The sequence below is a fragment of the Eleutherodactylus coqui genome, chromosome 1, assembly GCF_035609145.1.
Source record: "Eleutherodactylus coqui strain aEleCoq1 chromosome 1, aEleCoq1.hap1, whole genome shotgun sequence".
NCBI classification, from domain to species: Eukaryota; Metazoa; Chordata; class Amphibia; order Anura; family Eleutherodactylidae; genus Eleutherodactylus; species Eleutherodactylus coqui.
In genome coordinates, this window is record NC_089837.1 from 304,241,762 (window position 1) to 304,267,046 (window position 25,285).

General features: G+C 43.4%; 1 protein-coding gene across 1 annotated transcript in view; it reads right to left on the reverse strand.

Moving 5' to 3' along the window:
* LOC136611959 (uncharacterized) overlaps window positions 1-25,285 on the reverse strand; it is a 67,195-nt gene extending 41,910 nt beyond the window's left edge. Inside the window, exon 1 of the mRNA XM_066591967.1 lies at window positions 25,241-25,285. The gene's annotated coding sequence lies outside the window, so the exon portion shown is untranslated. The remainder of the gene's footprint in view (window positions 1-25,240) is intronic.

Sequence of the window (25,285 nt, forward strand, 5' to 3'; positions counted from 1 at the left end):
TATTGAATTCCTGTCCGTATCCTCCGGATGCTCTACAGGATACTTGGTGTATTCATAGGACAACGTCAGTGTAAACAAAAAGGAAATATAAAGAGGATGTATGTTCCTTTCCTCTAGACTTAAAGGTGCAAGGAAGTTCCTTAGCACGGTTGAAATGGCTTGTTACAAGTACAATAAAGTTTGTACATCTAATGCTATTTTAAATGCTAGAAGGGTATTCCCAACTAATAAACCCGGTGCAATGATGTTCTTGACCACCCGCTGTGCAGGGAGCTGCAAAACAACCCTACCTACATGAAGTCAGAGCCCAATCATCGATGAATGATGGTGGAGTATCCTAGCATTTTGCTATCACTTAGTATTGTGGGAAAACTTTACTATACTGCAGTACTAGAGCATTGGTGGCAGCATTTTAAATAATGTAATGTAAGCTACAACTGGGCGCAGAGGCTAAACAGCATCGACAAGCGTTCCATTTAAAAAAATGGGGAGTGATGCTATGCAGTGAAAATATCAAAGCGACTGCAATGGTTGGACACTAGGGATGAGTGAGTATACTCGCTAAAGCACTACTCGTTCGAGTAATGTGCTTTAGACGAGTATCTCCCTGCTCGTCCCTGAAGATTCGGGGGTCGGCGGTGGGCGGGGAGCTGCGGGGGAGAGCAGGGAGGAACGGAGGGGAGATATCTCTCTCCCGCCCGCTCTCCCCTGCTCCCCGCCACAACTCACCTGTCAGCTGCGGCGGCTCCCGAATCTTCAGGGACGAGCAGAAGATACTTGTCTAAAGCACATTACTCGTGCGATTAGTGCTTTAGCAAGTATACTCGCTCATCCCTATTGGACACTTCTTAATTAGCAAATTCTGGCACATCCTAGCGATTTTATCTTCCTTGGATCCAAAATCAATAGCAAAGTCAGTGGAAAGTGAAGATCAGGACGACCAAGAATTAGATACAAGCTAGATACAATCAAGGCCACCACGAACATGTCAATCGCAGAATTGAAAGAAGCGGTGATAGACAGGAATGTGTGGAGAACATTGATCCACGGAGAGACCCACGGTCGAATGCAACAGAACGGATAATCATCAATAATCACCAGTGATACGTTTACTGAGGTGAAGACCCTTTTAAATTACACCTGTTGTTTTAGGTGACTTTCCAGAATAATCCATGATGAGAGTATGCATGGGGAGCAGCACTGTATCTGGCCATTATATAACTTTTATATGGCACTTTCACCATTTTTTACTTCTTGACGAAGATTCTGTGTCAGATTTTCCACATGCTAAATAGACCCATTGAATTTAGTCAAGTCTGCACGTAATGTGTGGCTACACTAATGTAAAGCCAATTCAGACATTTGTGCTTAAACATGTGGATTTATATTGAGGTTTTCATTGAAATCCGCATCTGATTTTTTCTGATATGGATTTCAATCATGTGTACATAGTTTTACAGTTCCTACAAGACACACCATCCTGTTTTCTTAAACTATTAAAAAAATGCAGAATTAGGCATATTTGCCATTAAGGAGTTTGGGAAAGCTGTAGAATCTGTAATGACAGCCATATAGGCTGTTCATGGGCTTTTTCAAACGTTGCTACTGCAAAGAAATCGCTAAAATGAATTTCTAATAATGTAACACAACTCTAAGGCCTCATGTCCAAGGGGAAAAGAAGAATTAAAATCCACAGTGGATCCGCACCCCATAGGGATGCATTGACCACCCGCGGGTAGATAAATACCCGCGGATGGTCAATAAAAGTGAATAAAAAAAAATATGGAGCATGAAAAAATCCGGACATGCTCCATTTTTATGCAGGTCTCCCACGGGGACGGCTCCCGCAGGCTTCTATTGAAGCCTATAGAAGCCGTCCGGATCCGCGGGAGACCTAAAATAAGAATAAACTTTCCCGCAGCAGACCGTGCAGATCTTCCCTTCTTCGCGGCCAGATCTTCTTTCTTCGGCCCGGCGGATGTGCCCGGCGCATGCGCGCTGCACGCCGCCGACGTGCCGAGCACATCCGCTGGCCGAAGAAAGAAGATCCGGCCGCGGAGAAGAGAAGATCTGTACAGACCCCTGCGGGTAAGTTTATTCTTATTTTTAGCACTCATGTCCGCGGGGCAGGAGGGACTCGCTACGGATTCTCCATGGAGAATCCGTAGCGGGCCTGATTTTCCCTGTGGACATGAGGCCTAAGTTTCATATTTATTAGTGATTTTAGGACTGAAATGATCTTTATTTCTATTACAATTGCATGGCACATACGGTAAATAGATGTTTTTGGGGTATATTAAAGGGGTTATTTGTTTTTTCCAAAATCTGCTCCCCATGCTGTACCAACACAAAAAAGCCATACTCGCCTTCCGTATTAAGGTGATCCGTTACATTTGTTATTCAAGGGTTAATACTTAGTCTGACAGAGCTATCCTTGTAGTAGAAGCAGAGTTTCCTGAAGACCATATTTAGTCATCGTATCTACATTCTTTCACTTTTAGCAGTGTAAGTGATGTACGTCACATAATTTATTTATTCATAAGTGTTAGATTTTTTTGGAGGATTTGTTGCTTTTTACAGCAAAAAGGTGTAACTTAGGCACCCTCTGTAGTGCACACTATACTTTCTTTTGTACTATTTTGCACGATAAATAAAGTTAACACTGGGCTGGGCAGGTTAAAAAGAGCACAGTGGTGATTTCACACAGTTGATGTCTCTTTTTCTTTCTTCGATTGTAGTGGCCCAGAACAATGGGGCCCCTCCGTAATAGTGTGTATGCATTTGTCCACTGTAATGTAAGTGTCTTCTGTGTTGCATGATTGGTGTATATTGCATAGCTGCAAGACTGAAAGAGTTAGGCCCCCTGTCTATGGCAGTTTATTCGCCGGCGGTAAACCGCCGGCGAATCACGCCGGCCGACACTTCCCATAGCATTGCTATGAAAAGCGCCGTCACCTGTCCATGAGCGGAGAATCATTGCGATTCTCCGCTCACGGTGGGCAATTTGCAGCATGCTGCAAATTGCCCCGATTCTCCGCGGTCAGCCTATCTATTAGATAGGGCTGACCGGCGGAGATTCGCCGGCGGCTCCTGCTCCCGGGTGGCGGCTCCTGCGGCGGAGCTTCGCCGTGGGATACTGCATCGCCCGTGGACAGCCGGTCTTAATTGTCTGGTATGTGAGTTGGTGGTCACCTGACCATGCTTCTTATTTGTGATTGCAAGGTGTGTGCAAGGGAGTTCTGTTCTGGACCTATAAGAGAGCCACACAGGCACCCTCTGCCCTGTGTGGTCCAGAATGGAGGAGGCTAAAAGGAATCTACAGCCTACCCTGGGCCTGCTGTAAACAGGAGATGCCAGTGTTTCCCTTCAATACTGAGGGAGAGAGCAAATAAGGAGTCGCCATGCAGCGTACCTTTTCCTAAATGTGAGTGTTGACAGGTAGAGAGTTAGAGAAGAGAAGAGTGTTGCTGGGATCAGGACCTACAGATAACAGGACTGTGGTTTCTCCTGACCTCCCGTGAATCCTCCCTGTCACACCGTCTTGAGTTTTTGCACTGTTCTACTGCTGGCATGTATTTTTGGATTGTAATTAAGTTAAAGGGGTTGTCTCACGCCAAAACGGGTTTTCTTTTATTCAATAGGCCCCCCCATTCGGCGCGAGACAAACCCAAGGGATGGGTTAAAAAAAAAAAAAAAAAAAAAGGTTTATTGCTTACCCGAATCCCCGCGCTTCGGCGACTTCTTTCTTCCTTTACCAAGATGGCCGCCGGGATCTTCACCCACGATGCACCGCGGGTCTTCTCCCATGGTGCACCGTGGGCTCTGTGCGGTCCATTGCCGATTCCAGCCTCCTGATTGGCTGGAATCGGCACACGTGACGGGGCGGAGCTACGAGGACGAGCTCTCCGGCACGAGCGGCCCCATTCACCAGGGAGAAGACCCGACTGAGCAAGCGCGTCTAAAAACGCCAGAAGACAGCGAATTTAGACGGATCCATGGCGACGGGGACGCTAGCAACGGAGCAGGTAAGTGAATAACTTCTGTATGGCTCATAATTAATGCACGATGTATATTACAAAGTGCATTAATATGGCCATACAGAAGTGCTGAACCCCACTTGATTTCACGAGACAACCCCTTTAAGTAAACGAGCTTCACTGACTGTTCCCAGTTTGGCTCAGAAAGCTAAATCCCTGTGTGTGGACTCTTTATTACCAACAACTGGATTCACCGCAGAGGATGAAATGGTGGCATCACGCGTGACACAAAGGACTAAGGTAGTCCCTCATTGGGTTCCCCTGTTTAATAGCCTGCCCTTTGCCCCTTGTCACCTGTTATCCTCCAGGTGGGTAGAGCCACCATGACAGGGCCAAAATTCTACCCCGCGGTATCCTAGGCTGGGGCCCGCTCCTCGGACGCTGCAGGGCAGAGCTATCTTGGCTTCACAAACAGGATGAATCTTATGTGGCTGTTCTCAAGAAGCTGGCCAAAAGACGCTTTCCCGCCATTTTTTCAGTCATGGAAGATTTTTGCCCGTATCCAAGTTTAACAAGAGTCACTTCTGGTTCTAAGGCCCTCTGAAATTCCCTAGACATCCAAGGCAAGATCCCTCTGATCCTCTGAGTTACTTTAAATAATAGAGGACAAGATCCCTCCAACCCTCTGAGCCTGCAGCAAGTATAAGAACATGGTTGCAGTTCCTCTAAGCCTCCAGGAATTAAAGTAAACAGCATGCGGCTCCTCTGAGCAAAAGAATATTTACCAGAGTGGTGAAAAACCGAGTCATCTGCCAGAAATGCAGAAAGAAGACCCAAGTTTATATGTAGCAAGGATGTGTTACAAGTTAAAGAACGACTGTGTTGTGTTATTAGACCGTGTGGAATTGCCCGCGTTGCATGGTGAGCAACCAACTACTAGTATGGACTTTGTCTGCGCTAAGAGTCAAGATGGCTCCCAGCCCTCATGTTCTTCATTAACAAATCTTCAGCCTGCGAAAATTTCCCCCCAAGGCTGAGGAAAGAGTAGAGGGGGGGGGGGGGTTGTCCCCACCACAGAGCAACAGTCTGCAGCTGGGAACCGCCAGAGTAGGAGTCGTTTTCTGCTTCCAGCGAACCTCTAAACCTGTCTCAGCAGATGGACAAGCACACTCACCCAGGCGAGATGGTTCTAGGACCTAATAGAAGACTCACTTTTGTCCCGTGTCCGTGTGTGTGGACTCTATATTACCAGCAACTGGATTCACCGCAGAGGATGGAATGGTGGTATCACGTGTGACACAAATGACTAAGATAATCCCTCATTGGATTCCCCTGCCCTCGGCCCCTTGGATGTGTCAATGGTTACCCCCGGGGTGGGAGACGGTAGAGCCACCGTGACAGGGCCCAAACTCCACCCCGCCGTCTCCTAGGCTGGGGCCCGCTCCTCGAACGCTGCAGGGCGATCATCGTTAATTAATTTGGACACATGAGAAAACACAGATGCCGGTGGCCTATTCTAAATTTGAGTATTCCAACACAAATACACTGTCACTCCCATTCCGCCAGTGGCTGGATCCTTGCTGGTCTTCACTTCCGGCTGCACAACATTGATGTCCCAACATAGGGGCGTGTGACCTACATGGCAGTGGTGTTAGTAATGTCATCACTGGCTCTCTGCACTCAGAAGTGAAGACCAGTGGGGAGACCTGCCATCGTGAGGGTTGGTATAATTATGCCACGAGTTACAAAACAGTAGTAATATTATAGTAATAGTATAGTAATTATTTCTGAACAAAGAAATGAAAATGTATAATACTATAATTACAAGCAATCATTTACCTTTTTACTGTAGAATCATCTATCACTAGCAATCTCTAACGAAATCCTAGGATCAGTAATACTCTATGCACAATATGATGTAATGCAGGCACAACAATGTCTAATACAGGTCAAGAAGCAATCCTGTGTAACAGAAAGACAACCCATGTAACATAAAGCACAGTTCATATTTAAGGGAATGACACTTCACTTTTCACAGTTGGACAGTTCTAGAACACAACTTAGACAAACTCTATTTGCAATGTCTCTGAGATGTTAGATCAACTCTGTTTAATGTCAATTGCTCAGTCTGCTCCCGAACACTTGAGTGTCAAAGCATTGACTAAAGTTCTTCTGGTTCCAGCTCGCCTGCTGGCTAACTATTTCGTTCCTAGCAGTGTGCACCCTTTGTGGCTTTACTGAGACTGGCCTCACTTACAACCCGAAGCCAATTAACTCCTCAATGTCCTCAATTGATCTTGATCTGTTCTCTCTGCAGTATAGTCCAGCAATCCTTCTCAGTCCTTCAGATGACTATTTGCCCCAAATCACAGTATTTTGTCAAGCAGTGCAACAACAGCAACCAGTAAACTCTCTTACTTGCAGTCCTCTGCCGCCTACAGACTCTAGTGCTCTTGCTCTGTAGACTGTCGTGTTTCCATCGACTCTTAGGCAGCACCTTTTGGTCATTTATTCCCTGTGCTCTGTTCTGAACTGGGGCACAGCACTAATTAATTTTATTATAGGGCGCTTGGGACATCAAGAACCTTTTGGATTCATTTTCTGAGGTGCAGTCAGCGCTTCCCACACATCAGTGCTTGCAAGTGCTGTAACTTCTGCTGCTTCCTGAACCTCAGTTCACGGCTGTGTGCCTGTGTCTGGAGCATGGCTCTGCTCTCCTCTGCATCCCCCTTCCTTGTCTGTCAGAGGGGCAAAGCCTAACACAGCCAGAGCCACTGCCTGTGGAAGTGGCTGGAAGCCACTATAGTAAGAAGGGGAGAGCGAGGCATCGCGGACCCTCTTACATTGTCACCAGTGGAAGGGGAGTGGTAGTGGTTTGGGGGAGAGTATGAGTATGGCTTCTTTTATGTTGGTAAAGCATGAGGAAAAGCTTTTCAAATACAAATTGTTCCCAGATAACCCCTTAAGCATCTATTACACAACTTCCAGTTGCTTGAACATAATCTGATCTATCTAAATACTATGGGGACATCTCCCTATGGATGTTATCCCTTGTTTTTCCAGAAGCAGCCTACTATCCTAGTGACATTGTCATGGTGACAGCACGTTGGCAAAGCACACATTAATAATGATACCTAAGGGACACAAAAGGATGCACCGTTGGACCAAGGCACTGTTACCTTGTTTGTAAATTAAAAACACATCACAGCGACACCGGGTGAGCATTCTCCCTGCAGGTCTGCTTTGTTTTTAATATCCAGTATACTTACTGTAAGTAGCCAAACAATGTAACAACACATCATATCTCCACCATTTAAGGGAAATGTCATTTCCATAATGTCATAAGGCATCGCTTATCCAGAATACGTGCCTGTGGCTTAACCCCTTAGTGACGAAGCCTGTTTGCGCCTTAGTGGCGGAGCCAAATTTTGAAAATCTGACGTGTCACTTAACATGTCATAACTCTGTAAAGGCTTTACATATTCAAGTGATTCTGACATTGTTTTTTCGCCACATGTTGTACTTCATATAGGTGGAAAAAATAGACTGATAGTATTTATGAATATTTATTAAAAGTGCCAATATTGGGAAAATTTTGAAAAAATTGTCATTTTTTCACATTTTCAACTGTAATTACGCAAATATGTGCAAACATACTGTACAAATTTTTGCTAAGGTATATATTTCCATCAGTTTACTTTATTCTGGATGCACATTTGAAAAACTTTCGTGTTTTTTTAACCATTTAGGAGACATACAAATTTAACATTACTTTTCAGCATTTTGAGGAACACTTTGTTTTCTTACACCAAGCCAAGATTGGAAAGGCTCATGAGTGTCAGAATAATAGATACCCCCACAAATGACCCTATTTTAAAAACTACACCCCTTTATGAGGGGTGTCATGAGTATTTTGACCCCACAGTTTTTTTTCAGGAATTAATTCAATTTAGAGGAGAAAAAGTAAAATTTCATATTTTTGCAAATATGTAATTTTAAAGACATATTTTTTCCCTATAGTTTACATGAAAATGAGGATTTACACCCCAAAATGGATCCCCCTGTTTGTCCTGTGTTCAGAAATATACCCATTGTGGCCCTAATCTTATATCTGAGTGCACAACGGGGCCCAAAATGAAAGGAGTAGTCAGTGTCTTTCAGAACAGAAATTTTGCTTGAAGTCCTTTTAGGCCCCATAGCACACATGTAGAGTTCTTGAGCGGCCAAAACCACAGAAAACTATGTTCTGTATATTTTGACCCCACAGTTTTTGAATGAATTCAAGTAAAGCAAAAGGAAAAAATTGTGATTTTCGTTTTTTTGTCAATTCTGTCATTTTAAAAACAGCTTTTTTTGTACAGCACACACATGAATGAAGCCTTGCACCCCAAAATGGATACCCCTGTTTCTCCCATGTTCAGAAATATACCCATTGTGGCCCTAATCTTATGTCTGGATGCACAAAGGGGACCAAAATGAAAGGAGTAATCGGTGGCTTTAAGAACATAGATTTTCCTTGAAGTCCTTTTAACATAGTAACATAGTATGTAAGGCTGAATGAAGACAATGTCCATCTAGTCCAGCCTGTCTATCCTCCTTTGTTGATCCAGAGGAAGGCAAAAAAACCCCAAGGCCAGAAGCCAATTAGCCTTTTTGGGGAAAAATATTCCTTCCCGACTCCCTAATGGCAATCAGACTGTTCCCGTGAACAACCCCTAATAGTTCCTACCTGCCTGTATTCCCAGATTGACAATTAACCTAAGATTTATATCCTATAATGTCCTTCTTCTCCAGAAAGACATCAAGTCCCCTTTTAAACTCCTCTATGGATTTTGCCATCACCACTTCCTCAGGCAGAGAGTTCCACAGTCTAACTGCTCTTACAGTAAAGAATCCCCTTCTATGTTGGTGATGAAACCTACTTTCCTCTAATCGTAGCGGATGTCCTCTTGTTACCGTCGTGGTCCTGGGTGTAAACAGATCTTGGAAGAAATCCTTGTATTGTCCCCTCATGTACTTATACATGGTTATTTGGTCGCCTCTTAACCTTCTTTTTTCTAGAGTAAATAGTCCCAATTTGGATAGCCTCTCTGGGTATTCCAGTCCCGTCATTCCGTGTATTAGTTTAGTTGCCCTTCTTTGAATCCCCTCAAGCACTGTGACATCTTTCATGAGCACCGGTGACCAGAATTGTATGCAGTATTCCATGTGAGGCCTGACAAGTGCCTTATATAATGGAAGGATAATGTTCTCATCCTTCGCCCCTATACCTCTTTTAATGCACCCCAAGACTTTATTTGCCTTTGCAGCAGCTGACTGGCATTGGTTACTCCAGTTTAGTCTATTATCCACTAATACCCCCAGATCCTTTTCCATATTACTTTTCCCCAGTGGTACCCCATTAAGTGAATACTGGTGACATCCGTTTCTCCTGCCCATGTGCATAGTCTTACATTTTTCAACATTGAACTTCATTTGCCATTTTCCTGCCCAAGCCCCCAGCTTATCTAGGTCAGTTTGTAGCTGCACATTGTCCTCCGTTGCATTAATTATATTGTATAATTTTGTGTCATCTGCAAATATTGATATTTTGCTGTGCAGCCCCTCTATCGGGTCATTGATAAATATGTTGAACAGAGTGGGGCCTAATACTGAACCCTGTGGCACCCCGCTAACGACTGTGGTCCAAGCAGAGTACAAACCATTTATTACCACCCTCTGCTTTCTATCTCTGAGCCAATTTTTTACCCACTTACACACGTTTTCGCCCAGTCCGAGCTGCCTCATTTTGTATATTAGCCTATTATGTGGCACGGTGTCAAAGGCTTTAGAGAAATCCAGATATACGAGATCAATAGATTCTCCCTGGTCCAGCTTAGAGCTTACTTCATCGTAGAAACTGATCAGATTTGTCTGACATGAGCGACCCTTCATGAATCCATGCTGGTGAGGAGTTATTCCCTTATTCATCTTGAGGTACTCATCGATGGCGTCTCTCAGAATCCCCTCGAAAATTTTTCCCGTTACTGAAGTGAGACTTACTGGCCTGTAGTTACCAGGCTCACTTTTGCTCCCTTTTTTGTAAATTGGAATCACGTAGGCAATGCGCCAATCCAATGGTACTACACCGGTCTTGATAGTATCTAGAAATATTAGGTATAGCGGCCTAGCTATCTCGTCACTTAGTTCCCTTAGTATCCTTGGGTGTAATCCATCTGGGCCCGGCGATTTATCAATTTTAGTTTTCTTTAGTCGCTTCCGCACCTCCTCCTGCGTTAGGTATGAGATATTTTGTGAGGGGTTCATTTTATTCCCCTGCATCTCGTGTGGCATTTCCTTTTCGTTTGTGAATACACTTGAGAAGAAACTGTTTAGTAGATTTGCTTTCCCTTCGTCATCATCAATGATTTCTCCTGCATTATTTTTTAAAGGGCCAGCGCTCTCCCTGCAAATCCTTTTGCTGTTAATATAGTTGAAAAATAACTTCGGGTTGTTTTTGCTCTCTTTGTCGATCCGTCTTTCTGCTTCCTCCTTGGCAGTTTTGATCTTATCTTTGCATATTTTGTTTTTTTCCCTGTATGATTTTAGCGCTTCTTCGCTGCCTTCTTGCTTTAGTAGTTTGAACGCTTTCTTTTTTTCGTTTATTGCCCCTCTTACCGTCTTGTCAAGCCACATTGGTTTCCTTTTAGTTGAGTTTCTTTTATTTTTAAAGGGAATGAACTGCTCACATGAGGTGATTAGGATCCTTTTAAACTTTTCCCATTTGTCCTCTGTACTGATATTTTTGAGGATGTTGTCCCAATTAATGTTACCGATAGTAGTTCTAAGCTCATCAAATTTTGCTTTACTAAAGTTTAGTTTCTTTGTTGCTCCCTGATAAGGCTTCCTATTGAATGACAGCTGGAAGTTGATTATATTGTGGTCACTGTTCCCCAAGTGCCCCTCAACCTGCACCCCCTTTATACGTTCCGGTTTGTTGGTTAGTACTAGGTCCAGAATGGCCCTCCCTCTTGTTGGTTCCTGCACAAGTTGGTTCAGGTAATTGTCTTTAATTACTCTCAAGAACTTATCACCCCTATGAGATTTGCAGGTTTCCTTCTCCCATGTTATATCTGGATAATTAAAGTCCCCCATGATTATTATTTCGTTGCGCTTTGACACCTCTTCTATCTGCCTTAGTAGTAAGTTTTCAGTTTCTTCTGTTGCTTTTGGTGGTCTATAGAAGACCCCTATCAGGATTTTGTTATTTTTTCCTCCCTGTAGGTCCCATTGCCCACTTGTAGAGCTCTTGAGCGCCCAAAACCATAGAGAAGCCCCACAAATCACCCCATTTTGAAAACTAGACACCTTAATGAATTCATCTAGGGGTGTACTGCCCATTTTGACCCCACAGTTTTTGAATGAATTCAAGCAAAGCAAAAGGAAAAAATTGTGATTTTCGTTTTTTTGGCAATTCTGTCATTTTAAAAACAGCTTTTATTGTACAACACACATATATGAATGAAGACTTGCACCCCAAAATGGATACCCCTGTTTGTCCTGTTTTTAGAAATATACCCATTGTGGCCCTGATCTTATGTCTGGATGCGCAACGGGGCCCAAAATGAAAGGAGTAGTCGGTGACTTTTAGAACATAAATTTTGCTTGAAGGCCTTTTATGCCCCATAGCACACTTGTAGAGCTCTTGAGCGGCCAAAACTATAAAGAACCCCCACAAATGACCCCATTGTGAAAACTAGACCCCTTAACGCGTTCATCTAGGGGTGTACTGTGTATTTTAACCCTACAATTTTTGAATAAATCTAAGCAAAGCAGTAGGAAAAAATTACAATTTTCATTTTTTGGGCAATTGCGTCAATTTAAAAACTGTTTTTGTTGTACAGCACACATATAAATGAAGACTTTCACCCCAAAATGGATACCCCTGTTTGTCCCGTGTTCAGAAACATACCCCTTGTGGCCCTAATCTACTTACAGGACACATGGCTAGGCCTACAATGAAAGGAATACCTGTTGGATTTCAGGGTACTACTGAATAAATTCCAGGCACCATTGCCACTTATAAAGCCATTGAGCGGCCAAAACGATAAGTAACCCCCTCAAATGACCCCATTTTGAAAACTAGACCCCTTAAAAAATTCATCTAGGAGTGTACTGCGTATTTTGACCCCACAGTATTTAAATGAATCTAAACAAAGCAGAAGGAAAAAATTATGATTTTCAATTTTTTTGGCAATTTTTTAAATTTAAAAACAGTTTTTTTGTACAGTGTACATAGGAATAAAGACGGTCACCCCAAAATGTATCCCCCCGTTTGTCCTGTGTTCACAAACATACCCATTGTGGCCCTAAATTACTTACAGGACTCATGGCAAGGCCTATAAAAGAGGGAACACCAGTTGGATTGCAGGCCACAACTGAATAAATTCCAGGCCCCATTGCTCATTTGTACGGAATAAAAAGTGACTCCCTAAAAATATCCCCCCCCCCTCCGTGCCCTTTTCGGCGTTCCCTAAATCTTAGATAAAAGTAATAATATGAAACATGTATTTCCGAAGACAGGGGTAATTACGTAGGCTGGTTGGAATGGGCCCATGGGGCCATAAAACCGGGTATCCCCCCTCCTCTCATGCTTTTTGGGGGTCATTTCTTGACCTCAGTGGCGGGTATGGGGTGTAAAAAATGGCGTTCCGTGAGTCTTCGTAAGCTTGCGGAGGTGCGGCGGTCTCACACAGAAGGCGCTCAACAAGCTGCTCCTGGAACTGCAGGAAGGCGAGCGTTCCCGGGGCTTCTTGTAAATTACGCATTACAGGTAGCAGTCTGAATAACACCAGGCTCACACGGCCGTAGGTGGAATCCGCTTGCGGAGGCCTGCAGCGGATCCCAGCTGTGACCCTGCGTACGGCCGCGTAATGTACTGCGCATAACTGCGTATTCACACAGGCGGTCATGCGCAGTACACCTTTTTTTGTTTGTATTTCCCGCACCGTCGCCTAGCGATGACGCGGGTACCCGCAGCCCGTACACAATGTAGTTGCGTATGGGCTGCCGGTATATCCGCAACCATGGAGCACAATGAGCTCTATGTTGCAGATATCCGCAGTAAAATAGAACCTGCTGCGTTTTGTTTTCTGTGAGTGGATTACACAATTCCAACCCACTAATGTGAGCGGAATTGTGTAATCCAATGCGATTGATCCCAGATTACCGCGGATCAGACGCATGCGGAATCCGTAATTCCTATCCGGTCATGTGAGATCGACCTAAGGTAGATCGCTACTTTTTTTTTCGTGACCGGGGACCGCTCAATGAGGCCACCTGTCACTTCTCCAGGCTCTCGGCGACCGCATGTGTCCGGTGTTCTGCCAGCAATTGCATGTGCAGAATTCGGGAAGGTTCACGATGGAGGAAACGTAAGCTTTTTTAACTTTTTTAAAACTCTTTAAAACTTTTAACTTTTTTTTTATTAACTTTTTTACACTTTTTTTTAACTTTACATGATCACTGTTATCCATTGGATGACAGTGATCATGTCCCCGGTTAAATCTATCTGCTCCTGGCTACACATGGCAGCCAGGAGCAGAGGGATTTTGAATTTCCCGGGGCTCGAGCCCCTCTGTGCACGCGCTCGATGATCTTTGCTCGATTATTGCAACTCGCTGCTGATCGGCCTCCCCTGCGCCAGACTTTCCCCCCTCCAATCCATCCTAAATGCGGCAGCCTGGCTTATCTTCCTGTCCAGCCACTACTTAAACGCCTTCACCCTATGCTAGTCACTGCACTGGCTGCCCGTAAAATATAGAATTCAATTCAAACTGACTACCTTCACCCATAAAGTTCTCCATAGCACCGTGCCGCCCTACATTGCTTCTCTCATCTCAACACACCACCCAGCCCGCACCCTCCACTCTGCTAATGAAATCAGATTAAGTGGCCTTTTAATTCGAATCTCTCATTCCCACCTCCAAGACGTCTCCAGTGCAGCACCAGTCCTCTAGAATGCGCTACCCCAAACCATCTGGGCAATCCCTGACTCACAAAACTTTAGACATGCTCTAATAACGCACCTCTTCTGGGAGGCATACCATATTCCCTAAAGTAAACCTCTCTTTACTCCACCTGATAACATGCTCCCTGTCCTACTGACAGCAATCCCTGCTAGCCACAATCAACCACCCCCTACAGTCATACCGATTCAGCCACCACACATGGCTTCAGTCTGACCATTGTCTATGAGTATTGCATCCCACACGCTCCATCTCACCATACCCTGCACATCTCCAGCCCCTTTACCTTCTATAATATGCCATTATTTGTAGTTTGTAAGCTCATTGGAGCAGGCCCCTCACCCCTACTGTTTACATCAATCGATTACTACACGTAACAGTGATTTTTGTAGATTATTATTATCCTGCAACATATGAAAATTAGCTGTCCAATAGGTGGTCCGCCGCTGCCTGGGATCCGGGCTCTCTGCCTCCCCATTCTTTGAAAATCCACCCTATTCCATGCTTAGTGAAAGCTCCAGCTCCACTCACTGGAGACATCATGTGTTCCACCGACACAGCACTTGTGCTGCAATGAGCAATCAGGTGCATGTTTTATGAGTCCTTCTCAACCTAGGCTGATGCCACATGCATGCGGCATTGTCAGTGTGGCATAAACACAGTTATGGTGGAATGCATGATATCTTCAACGGGTGGAGCTGAAGATGTCACTAAGTGTGGAATGGGGCAGATTTTCAAAGAATGGATAGGAAGAGAGCTTGAATCGCAGGTGGTGGTGGACCACCCATTGGACAATCCACTGCTAATTTGCATATGAAGCAAGATATCTCGAAAAAGAACTGCAAAGAAATGAAGTTATCTATGGATTCCACATAACAGCACACATTGTATAATATAGTCTATTGGTAGGCCAAAAATATGTGACAGATTTCCTTTAAGAAACAATGCTTTGTGTGGTATACTGTGCTTTGTATTGCAACTCATTCCCTGTCAGGACTTGATCTGAGAGCCTCCTGCACTTCAAGCAGTAGCCATTCTTATTGAGCTATCCAGCTTGTGGACAGTTCTCTTGCATAATTCTCTGCCTTGTTCTCTGGTCCCAGTTATCTAGCTCCTGACTCCTGGCCCAGACCCCACCTCCGTCCAATTACACTTCCTATAAAATTGACTCATTAAAAAAAATCAATTTTAAAAACGCAAAGAGTACACCCTGAATTATTAATAATCCTTTAAGAATGTGAAAAGAGGCTCTTTGTCTGGGAGAAAGAGCCTAAGGCCTTAGTAGAATGAGATACAGATCATCATATTGGGCTGCAGTCTATATTCCATGTATAGATATATTCATTTGAGTGTTTAACCATGCAAAGTAAAACAATTGACTCTTGTTCCCCTGGCATGTTTCACCGAACAACCAGCGTCCTCAGGGGTATAGGGCAGTCTGCTGGAAAAGAGCAGATCTTTTATCCTAAACCTCAGCAACTTCTTTGTCAGCTAAATTACTAGTCAGGAGTCCTGAAGTTGTTTGGTCCTTTTATCTGACTCTATGTGAAATGGAGGAGTCTTGTTTCTAAGCACTCCCAATTATATTATTTTACCATTTTTGCTTGTTTTAATTTGTGTTACTTCTAAAATTCACCAACTTGTAAACTTTTTTATATATACAGGATGGCTTGATAATGTACACATTATGTTACCTGAACTGTCTTATCACTGATGAATGGCTAAGATGCCTCGTCCACTTCTAATGCCTCATGCAGACGGCTGGGTCAGATCCAGCTGCGAGAATTCTCGCAGCGGGATGCGAGCTGTGCCCCTGCAGTGACCCCCGCAGCTCACCTCCTCCATTGTCTCCTCTGCTCTGTTATGTGCCTCTGTCTGCATAGGATTGCATAAACTCATGCAATCCTAATGCAGCGGGCACGGGAAGAAATTCCGCGGAAATCCCGCCGGTGTGTATCAAGCCTAAGAAGTTGACTAGCTGGCTCCTCTTTGTATTCCCTTAAAAGGGACTTAGCATCTAAGCTGCCTTAACACTTACAATGCCTAGTGACACTGATGCACTTTCTACGAACTCCCCCATACACACGTACACTCAACTTAGTTATCAGTGTTATTATGATCCTTTATTATATTATTTTCTATATCTGGTATCATCACACATAAGAGGGTTGTCCAGTTGTAAACTAGTGTTGGTCTGTCCTCAGGATAAGTCATTAATAGTAGATTGGCGGGGTCCACCACCTAGGACTCCTGTTAATCAGCATTATCTAGGCAGTTGCGATCTCATACTCAGTTGATTTCTGCAGGAAGTATTCAACTCTGTTCCGACTGCAGTGTCCTGGCTTGGTATTGCAAAATTCCTGTTTATTTCAATGGGAACTTGGCCTGCAATACCAACCCTGGCCACTGCAGCAAGAGTGCAGAAATCAGTTAAGCGCAGGAGCGCATCAGCCCATTGGACAGCTGATCAATGGAGGTCCAAGTAAACAGATTCCCACAGCTCTACTATTGATGAACTATTCTAGGTGCACAATGGGAGAAACATTCTCCCAAAGCAGTAATGAGTCTCCATTGTGCCACCAAAGAGGTAATAAGCTCCCCGTGCCTTAAAATAGAAATGAGCTGCCTTGTGCCCCCAGATTAGTAATAAACCCCCATCTTCCTTAAAGTTGGAATGAGCTGCCTGTCTGTCTCTGACGTCCCTGTGAAAGTAGCCTACAGCTAGTCATTAGTGAAATTGCTAAAAAGTCTGCATGTTAGTGAAGCGTCTCAAACCATTATTCAATACAAAGTGATTTCAGATGTTTTATACCTCTGTGCAAAGATTAAATTGCAGCCTTGAGGTGAATTTGAGGATGTTATGTGTGGATAGAAGCACATGTTAACATACTTATTACTTATTGATGAACTGACAGCTATGGGAGAGCAGATGCTTTGTGCTTTTTATGCTTCCAGATATATTGTTACTTATGAGTGATAGGACAAGCGTTATTATAGTTTAGAGATACAACTTCTGTACTTTACTATATTCCAGAAGGAAAATGATCAGATAAATAAGACAATGACACATTGAAGATGTCTCGCCAACACCTACACTATACTGGTTGGAATGCCCACCATTCTCCGACAAATATTCATATCAGCCCCATCAGGAGGGCCTACAGGTCTTCTGATTACATTAACTATTCATTGTCATACTTCCTACTCACACTTCTGATAAATGGATGGGGAAGTTGCTGTCATATATATTTTCCTTACAGCAGTCGCTGCAGGATAAAAGGAATATTCCATACTGACCCCAATCCCCTATTCCTGAGAAGTTTAAATAGAGCGCTGGTCACGCATGTGCCCTTCCATTACATCAATATCTATAGGACTGATCAGATAGCTGAGTGCTGTACTTGGATCAGGATTAGGATACTGCAGACTTCAAAAAAAGGAAAAATGAATCTAGCACTCGCTAGGAGACAGATACGGCAACCCTTAGCCAAAGTATTGGTAAAAAGTTTATTTGCAACGAGTTTCGTTGTACTCCGGCGACTTTTTCAAGCAAAATGGCATAGTTATCCAAGCGACTCCCCTGTGACCACAGGGTTAGAAGGAAGACGGAGAGGACCCGGCCAGTAATTACTATAAGCCTACTGGGACATGGAGGTGGTAGTGGGGGCTCCCAGGAGGGTGGCCCGCTATACACCGGGTGAGTCCCTTTATTCACTTGTACTTCCAGTTCCAGTCACTGCCCGTTCCCAGTGATTAAGGTATTTAACTATAACTGTGCGTGGACTCAGGTACCACTAGTCACGGCAGCACCAACATGAGGCCCACAGTTATATCTGCTCAACTTGATCCATCACTCAGCTGATCTGTTTGAAGATGGATTTTAACAATATTTCGGAGTGAATGATTAGTGCAGGAGGCAGCGGGGAGGACAAGAAATGGCACAAGTGGAGCAAGAATAATTTTTCTCTAAGATATATTGCAAAGATGTGTATATTCCCTTGTAATATTGTTATATGCAAAGTTTGTTGAAAGGAAAGTGCTTGTTTAAACCTGAGGTCTACCTCTGGGATCTACAATTTTCATTGATACTATTTTTAGGAATATATGACATTTTGATCACTTTTCATTCCTTTTTTTCTGAAGGTAATATTAAAGGGGTTGTCTGGTTACTACACAACCCCTTTCCAATAGGATTCCCAATGTGAAAATAATAAACAGAGATATACTTACTAGGGATGAGCGAGTATACTCGCTAACGCACTACTCGCTCGAGTAATGTGCCTTAGCCGAGTATCTCCCTGCTCGTCCCTAAAGATTCGGGGGCCGCCGCAGCTGACAGGTGAGTTGCGGCGGGGAGCAGGGGAGAGCGGGCGGGAAAGAGGGAGAGAGAGATCTCCCCTCCGTTCCTCCCTGCTCTCCCCCACAGGTCCCCGCCCCGAGCCAGCCCCCGAATCTTTCGGGACGAGCCGGGAGATACTCGGCTAAGGCACATTACTCGAGCGAGTAGTGCCTTAGCGAGTATACTCGCTCATCCCTAATACTTACCCCTTCGCAGGCGCCAGGATTCATTACTGAAGCCCACTGTGGTCCTGGTGATTCCTGTGACAGATGATGTCACAGAAAATCAGGTGACTACTGCTGCTAGTGAGAGGCTGCAGCGTCACCACTTATTCTCCTGGCATCAGTGCCCACATCCTGAGTCCCACGATGCTAGGAGTTCTAGACCATAACTGCAGCGGTCACGTGATTTCCTGTGAAACTATCTGTCACAACAAACCTCAGGACCGCAGGGGCCTGCAGTGCTGTATTGGTATGGCCATGGAGTGGCAAGTATATCTCTGTTTATTAATTTCACATAGGGGGTCCTATTGAAAAGGAGTTGTCTAGTAACCGGACAAACCCTTTAACAAAATGTTGCAATTCTATTGCTTTTTAGAGTTTTTTTTTTATGGCATTCACAGAGCAGCATAAATGACATGTTAACCCTTTCCAATCTACTGTCTGACGTCTTCCTACATTCTGATTGAAGCTTGTACAGCTCCAATGTCAGAAGATGTCCGACAGGGTATTCTTACCGTCTATTTCTAGCCACTCCGCTGTGGGAGCCTCTCTCGCGCGCACACACACACTGGCTTTAGCCAGCAGATGGCACCGTTGTATAACAGCAAAAAGAGCAAGCCTTTTAGGAAACCCTGAATCCAAAATTGGATTGGAAAGGGTTAATTTAATTCTGTGGGTCTGTATGATTACCAAATTTATATATTTTTTTATGCTTTAATACTTTTGCAGACTACAAACGCTTTTTTAAAACAATATATATTTTTGGGTCTCCACATTCAAAGACCCAAAACATTCTTTTTTTCCGTTTACAGAGCTATGTGAGGGCATTTTATGTGGAACAAGTTGTAGCTTTTAGTGGTATCATTTTTTTCTTTATATGACTATTTGATTGCTTTCATCTCATTTTTTTGCGAGGCGGGTTATGCAAAATTTAGCCTTTTTTATATTCTGTTTTCACTGTATAGGTTAAATAATGCGCTAACCTTCCTATTGGGGTCATTACAAATGGGGCATACCAATTTTGTGAAGTTTTTGGAACTTTACTTTGTTAGTAGAATAGATAGCAGTACTTTAGTATTGCCATGTATTCTACAAGCCTATTAGACCCTGCCTTTGGTAAGGCCTAATAGACCATCAAAGATGGCTGACCCGGAGGCTGTTGTGAGGCCTCCAGATGCCAAAGCATCACATCAAAACCCCATGATTGTTCACAGGGTCTAATGGGTGACAAAAGGAGCCATATTCCTCTTTCAGCCACTAGATACCATGGTTGCACTGACTGCGGCATCAAAGGGTTAAACATCTGGGATTTGAGCTAGCTCTGATTCTAGGTGACTTCAAACAGTTGAACTCCTGCTATATCTATTATATATCATTGTATGTATTGGAAGAAAGTCCATTACTGGTAGCTGTAAAAAGTCCTTTAGGTAGTCACTAATGGGTAAAGAACATGAGGGACACTAATTTGTGGCCAATTTGCTTTTGCTGTTGATGGAAATCTTTAGAGGGTGTTTCCATGCTTTCTGAACATTTCAAAAGCCCTGAGAGGATTACTTTCCACCTTTCACCCAGAGGAAACAGTTCTATCTGCTTATACAAACAGCGTGGCCATTGTATCCAGCTTGTCCTCCCACTATCATATCATTTAGACCAATGGTCACAGCTCTGCCCTATGCAAAGAAACATTGCCTTAACTTGACTTTCTTCAGTTTCACTATATTCTTTTCATTAACTGATTATCTTGTATATTGATGCAGAATTATAAAGTACTGCAAATGCATTGTTCTCACAGCACTATAGGGGTTTGATGAGATGAGCAGCTATACTGTCTACCATGCTGAGCATTTATACATAGGTCCTTTAAATTATTCAACTAAGGCTGGGTGCACACTTGCCATGTGTGCCAGCCGTGCCTGAGGGGCTCGGGTACAACTCTGTCTGCGTACTGTCCAAAACTGCGCATTCACATACATGTCCTAATTCTCATCCTTGATACAGACACGAATATGACCTGTGACAAATTGACCTAGGTGGCTAAACTAAAAATCTGCCAGACATACAAAAGGCACATGATTTATAAATATGCTGTATGTGTTTGGGCCATTTTAAATGCCATAGTTACCCAAGAAATGTTTGAGTTTGTAGGTTTTTTCTCAAGAGACATAAGGGAATACATCCTAGAAAGCAAAACAGGACAATGTTTTACAGTTCCTTTTGAGTGTTCTCTCATGGTACAGGGGTGCCTTTCCCGTTGTTAAGAAACTATGCAGTCACTGAAATACAAGTTGTATGATGTAAGGGTGCTTTCACACCTGTGCCTGGGGTTTCACTTTCCTGCTCCATTCGGGGAGCAGGAAAGGGGAATCCCTGTGGCCGAACGGCACTGTCCTAGGACGGAACCAAACAGTGCTGAACAGACCCCATTGACTACAGTGGAGTTTGTTTGGTTTCCACTCAGCTGTCCGGCTTTTAGACAGAAAATACGCTGCGTGCAACCCTTTTTTTTCCTGGTAATTTTTCACATGATCACTTCTGCATGTAGGTTAAACAAGAAGGGTGAGAGAAGGCAGTCCTGTCAGGCACCTTTGCCGACCCCTACATATCGTCCAACTGTGTGGAGCTGGGGAAAAGAGTCCTCAGTCAAGAGCGAATAAGTCTAAGTGGGGCCTTGAGGGTGTGTCATGGGGTGAAAGATGAACTAAGGTGGTGTGCTCAAATTTTGAAAAGGCTTTAGTTAAGCCCTCTTGGGGCCTGTAGGTGCTCCCTGTCCCTTTGGCCTGGAAAGAGAGCTATAGTGAGGTCTGGTTGCCCTGCAAGCCTGGGATTTGTCCTGGTATTACAGTCCTAAGCTATACTGGACTAGGTGAAATGGACGACGGGAGCAGTAGCATAGCTGGTGCCATTGAAGAGACCAAAGTGGAAGGTTGTCCCACTTGGAGCAAGTGGTGAGTGAACATGAGAGTGGTCTGAGTGTCCCATAGTGAGACTGCCTGTTGCAAAGTATTCCTGGAGGAGATGTACAAGTGGTCAGAATCCTTGTACAGAGAGACAAAGCCAATAAGAGTAGGACCTGGGAGAGAGATTACCACCCGATACATGCTGGATGGCAAGAGATGAGTGTGAGGTTGTGTGAAGTAACATAGCCTAGTTAGTGCCTGTGTGAGACAAACAGGGACCTAAAAAGAAAAGTGGCATTTGCTCAGTGTTCTCTTGAGTTTAATGTTCACCTAGAAAAAAAACCACCTAGATTTTGTGCCTCATTTGAGTGTTGTAACCTATGACCATATTAAAGGGGTTTTCTGCTCTTTTTTTCATCCACAGACCATGGACAGGGTTCCACCGCTCAGGTCCCCCATCCATCAGCTGATTATCTAGCCCACCATCCAATGCAGCGGGCTGGACATTGTCATAAGCAGACAGGGGAGGAAATGCCAGAGCTGGCATCACTCATTAAAAATCAATGGGAACGCTGCTACGAACTTCCTGCTTCACTGCTGGTCATGACGTCTTATCCATAGGATATATCATCAGGCACACGACCTCTTCAAGGCATATTTACTTAGACTAGCATTTCATACATCGGTCTAAGAAAAGTGCGCTAGGCTCACAGCGACAGAGGTATTAAGAGGCACAAGCCTCTTAATACCTTTGTCTCATCTAGCGGCACCTCTCAGATGGAGACCAACACCAGATAAGTTTCTGCTATAATGTAGGCCAATTTCTGATGTACATCAAAGATAATGTGACTGTTCAAACGTGGCCATGCCCCTGACAGCTAGGCCCAGCCCAATTTTTGAAAGAGTGACGGAACCTGATGTGAAAGCCACAAAAGTCGCAATTTTGGTTTGTAAGCCAAAATTGCGACTTTTGCAAGCCTCTTAAAGTAGCAGCAACCAAAATTATTTTGTGTGCCACTGTATCTGCAGTTGTGTTCGTTAACATTGAATTGTTGAATATTACTTGGTCTGCAATTATCTTGTAAACCATTTGTGGTAGTACACAGGGGAACTATGGAGTCGGTAGACAATCTGTTGCAGCAGCTATGATTGGAGTTAGCTCCAACTGTGGCCATTAAAGTACTTGGATGCCACGATCAATGCCAACAATGGAATCTAGCTGAGGGGGAAGCCCCTCCAGGACCCAGTTGGCCCCCATGATGTGGTCATGAGCTGCTGAGTTGCCATGACACCCTTGAACCTAGTGAAGCCATGGATTTCAGTCTATCAATCCCTGCTTGTGACAGGACTTAATAGACTGCAGTCCAATGCACAATATGCTGCAATACTGAAGTATTGCAATATATTGTTCAAGTTGATCAGAAGATCACAAGTTGAAGTCCTCTAGAGTGCAGTGTTCCCCAACTCCAGTCCTCAGGGACCGCCAACAAGTTATGTTTTCAGGATTTCCTTAGCATTGTACAGGTGATGTAATTATTGTCAGTGCCTCACACATTGCCACAGGTGTTCTTACCATAGGATATCCTGAAAACATGACCTGTTGGTGGTCCCTGAGGACTAGAGTTGTGGACCCTTGCTCTAGTGGGACTAAAAAAAGTAAAAAGAAGTTTAAATATTATTTTCCTAAATATTACAAAATAAACAAATATCAAAAGTTCACTGCCTCTTTTCACACAGAAATCAATACAATAAGGCTGGGCTCACACGGGCATATGATTACCGCATATTACGCGGGTGCTGTATGCCAGTGTGATACGTGGTAACTCCCAGGCAATCAATTACATTGCCTTACGAAGTTCCGATCACATTAGCATGTCAGGATTTGCTAATACGCGATCGCAAAAAAAAAAAAAGAACGCAGCATGTTCTATTTTGCCACATATATGTGAGACAGAGACTATTATTTTCTATGGTTGTGTATATATGTGCACCCATATATGCAATTACATTGCGCATGGGAGGTGTGTAAACACAGCGTCTAGGAAAATCTAAACAAGAAAAACGCACATCAGGTGTACTGCGCATGACAATGTGCGTAACATACGGTGCCATACGCAGCAGTACGTTGGGTCACAGCCAATTCCAGAACTGTAAAACCCTGCGTAACCCCGCAGTGCTTTACTCTTACGGCTGTGTGAGCTCTGCCTAAATAGAATAAACATAACTGCCACAATACTGTTTTTTTGGTCACTTTGCCACCTAAGAATATTTAATACAAACTGATCAAAAAGTCATATATAAAGGTATCAAAAAAATGACAAAGCAAATTTTACATACTAAAAAAAAACAAAAAAACTTAGTTTATGGTGCTTTAGGCAGGTGACAGATTCCCTTTAAGTGGTTAAAAGTCAAATCTCACGGGGAAAGATAAGACATGTTACAAATTTAATAGTAAAAATGTAAATGACTCCATAAATATTTAATGTGAAAATGTTCATAGTGGGTTCAATTTACAACATGGAGCAATGACGTTTGTCTGATTTAACCATATAATTTCAAGGCCACAGAGGCTCTTCATTAGGTGATATAGCCTGACAATTAGCTTTCTCTACATAGTAGTTATCTCCAGATTGAATCTGCAGTGAATCCCCACAGGTCAAGAATCCTACTTTTGCTTTGACAACATTTATGTCTCTTTACATTGGGTCTACGATCACACTACGTTATACTATGCAGCAGAGCTTATATTGTAATTTAACACAATTCACACGATATGCCACAAATGTGTAATTGGCTTAGATCCCTGGAGTGGCTCATATTCCTCATTACTCAATATAACTCAACGGAGGAGCAGAATAGAAGTAGGTGAGTTGGCTGCACATGACTTAGGCTGGTTTTACATGAGCTTATTAGGAACACATGTATGTAACTATAATACAGACGAGTATCCTGACCCACTTGTAGTATCATAGTGATACTGCGAGTCTGGATCAGTATGCTCATGGTTGGGCTGAGGCACTCATCCATATTACAAATTCAGTTCAAAATTTAACAATTTATTGTCAAGTAATTTAACATAGAAATAAAAGGCGATCTATAACCATATCCTGACCTATTCTCCATTTCTCACAAAATCACCTTCTATTCTCGCCTCTTCACATATCCATCTGTAAGATTTCTCCCATGCATCCTTCTACCACCACCTGAAATCCCACTTCTTCAGAAAAGCCCATAACCTCCAATAAACCTGTTGCCACTACAATACCATATGAGTAGTCTCTACCCTCAACCATCGTCTCCTTCCCCTTGTAGATTGTAAGTTCTCATGAACAGGGTGCGCTCTCCCTCTGTATCAGTCTGCCACCCATTTAGTCACAATTATTGCTCTTTGTTATCTACTAAAGCCCTTTAATTACATACAGTGCCCTGGAATCGAGAAGCTATATTAATAATGTTTTAAATATTTTTTTTCAAAACGTTGAGATTTTTTGTGAGTTGTGATCAAAGACAAATATTGTCTATTAAATACATAAAAGCTATTTTCATGTAGACAATACAAATAATAAAAACAAAAACAAAACTTTCAGTACACAGGAAAACTAGTTGAAAAGAACAGATGAAAGATATCCTCATCACTACAGCTACGCAATAATGTAATCTACATTTACACCTTTTTGCTAGGAAGGAAAAAAAAAGCATTAAGAAATATTAAGACTAAAGTCTTTTCTTTTACAGACATGTTTCCTATAGTTTTCCCCATCATTTCCTGTGCTGGGTATGTATGCAGAGTTACACTTACGTAAGAGATGCTGTGTATGAAGAAGCAGCTGAACCACCTCTGAAT